Source organism: Lissotriton vulgaris, chromosome 4_1 (genome assembly GCF_964263255.1).
Source record: "Lissotriton vulgaris chromosome 4_1, aLisVul1.2, whole genome shotgun sequence".
NCBI classification, from domain to species: Eukaryota; Metazoa; Chordata; class Amphibia; order Caudata; family Salamandridae; genus Lissotriton; species Lissotriton vulgaris.
The window spans coordinates 1,594,960,398-1,594,963,227 of NC_141691.1; positions in this window are offsets into that span (position 1 = coordinate 1,594,960,398).

A 2,830-nucleotide genomic window follows, 5' to 3' on the forward strand; every position below is an offset into this window, starting at 1 on the left:
CCCTTGCTCACTTTGCCACTGGATTCAAGCAAGCCGGGCTGAAGACGGCTGGAATGCCAGAAACCGGTCCTCGGAAGCTTGTTTCCGGTCCAGGGAAGACATGGCTTGGCAGTTCGGGCTGGACTGTTCCCATGAGGCACAGGGTCAGACTGATTTGCATATTGCCATGTCTGAACTGGGGTGGCAGAGTGGGCTAAAGAACGGTGATGGATTAAACCCAGATCTTTTGACTGGGTGTGAGTGTTTGATTGATTCAGATGCTCCGTCCATCACCACCCCCTTTTGTACCGCTTTTGGCCACCATAAGTGTGGCAGGGTATGCTCAGATGTGAGTCCCTTGCTCACTTTGCCACTGGATTTAAGCAAGCCAGGCTGAAGACGGCTGGAATGCCAAAAACCGGTCCTCGGAAGCTTGTTTCTGGTGCAGGGAAGACATGGCTTGGCAGTTCGGGCTGGACTGTTCCCATGAGGCACAGGGTCAGACTGATTTGCATATTGCCATGTCTGAACTGGGGTGGCAGAGTGGGCTAAAGAACGGTGATGGATTAAACCCAGATCTTTTGACTGGGTGTGAGTGTTTGATTTGTTCAGATGCTCCGTCCATCACCACCCCCTTTTGTTTCACCAAGGTTCTCAAGCCGGTGGTGGAAATTTTAAGGCGAGGGGCTTTCACCTCATAATCTACCTCGACAATCTCCTTCTTTTGGGCAAAAGCCCGTCGCGGTTGATGCAGCAGTTAAGATGGCGGTCGACCTTCTGCAAGATTTAGGGTTCATGATCAACAAATGAAAACCTCTTCTAGTGCCATGCAAAATGACAACAGCCGCCTTCTTGTAAAGTTGTGAAGATCTATTGTCCTCTATACAGGCAATTGTTCCAGGCCCTCTCCGCCACAGAGCCCTGCAACGCCTCAAGGCTTTCCACCTCAGATGGGGCCTTCAGTACGCAGATCAGGTACCTCTGACAGAGGAGGTTGAGGTGGAAATACAATGGTGATTCTATCACAAGCTCACTGTGGGGACTCCTCTACAGGAGGAAAATGGTCCACGGATGAGCGTCAGCTCCACATCTACTGCCAAAATCTGATGGTCGGGTTGGTTGCCATACAATGTTGGACAAGGGACAGGGATTCCTGGAGCATACTCATCAAGATGGACAATGTATCAGTGGTACACTACATAAACCACCTTGGGGGTACCAAGTCTTGTTGGACCTCACTAATGAATTTTGGACCTTCTGCCTATCTCACAATATCTCGGTGTCAGTGTAGTACCTTCCAGGAGGGTCCAATGTGATAACAGATTGGTGTACCAGGGAATTATCAGACATGATTCTGTGGCAACTGCACCGCTTGGCTTTCCAGAGCATGATCAGCCCTTTAGGGCCCCCTTTTCTGGGATTCTCCAATCTATCTCCCCCCAATCCTAATATCCTGCAGCATCCCCAGGGCAATCACCTCCCATTATTCCTCCAAGGGCCCATGCCTCCCATGGCCTGGCAGAATTCTGACATCACTGGAGACTCCCTGGTCCTTTGCATGAAACTGAGGGATTACTGGCAGCAGCATGGGCTGACGGCACAAAAAAATGCTACTGATCGGCATCGGCCTGATGAGCTGGTTGGTGTCTTCGAAACAACCAGGATCCCATGGGGTGCGAAGGGGTCGCTATTGTAAACTTCTTGGTCTTCTTAGCATCACAGGGCTTGTCATATCATACTATCACTCTAATAGGTCAGCAAATCTCTGCTTGGCATGTCCTGGTTCAAGGAGTCTCTGTGGGTGAACACCCTTTGGTTTGTAAGCGAATGCGAGGGATTTGGTTGGCACTCCCTCCAGAATATAGGTACTCCACCTGAACGGATGTTGACAAGGTTTTGTGCCTTTTCCATTCTTGGTAGCAGAATTAGTATTTGTTGGGCAAGGAATTGTTGGTGAAACTCGCCATGCTTCTGTGCCTTGTGTTGTGTTAGAGAGCGTCTGACGTGCGGGCTCTGGATATTTCGGGAAGGGTCTTTACTCAGCATAGGGTCACCTTCCATTTCTCCCAGCATACCAAGTCCAATTCCAAAGTGGTGTCTTATCCTGCTTTTAACAAATCGCACAAGTTATGTGTAGTCCATTGTCTCAAGACTTGTGAGAGCATGATGGAAGGTTAACATCAATTATTAATATCTCTCAGGAAGCCTTTCAAAGCTGTCACTCCTCACGCCATAGATTTTTTGATCCGGTGGGCCATGCAAGAAGTGGGCATTGACGTCTCCCAATTTGGCACCCACTCTTTTTGAGGTGCGATGGCTTCTAAAGCTTTCTCCCTTGGGACTCGCCCTGAAAACATTATCAATGCTGCAGACTCGTCTTCGAACTCCATGTTCAAAAGGTTCTATTTCAAGCCAGTTGTTGATATGGCTTCATTTGTTGTGGATAAGGTTTGAACAAGCATAATTCTTGCCTTCGGTCCTTAGATAGAATGAAAACTTTCCTAGTAATCCTGACAGAAAGTTTCAATTCTCTTAAGGAGGTGAGGATTATTCCTGCCCAAGGTTCCTGAGATCCTTTCCCCAGCCAAGAGAGTTATAAAGTATTGGATTCTGTTTTCACTGTACATCCGCAGTCATATGGCATAAGTATTGATTTATTTATTCTTTCAAAACTACATGTCTTATTCCACTTGAGCATGTTTCTCAGAGGTATTTGCAAAGACTTGGTTTATTCTGTTACGGTATACGTCTTATCAACTTTGTATTTACTGCACGTTTAGTTCAATGTGTTGGTTGCCTTTAACTTATTCAACGTAGAAAGGTTCACAGATTCACTCTTCTTGTTCTGGAT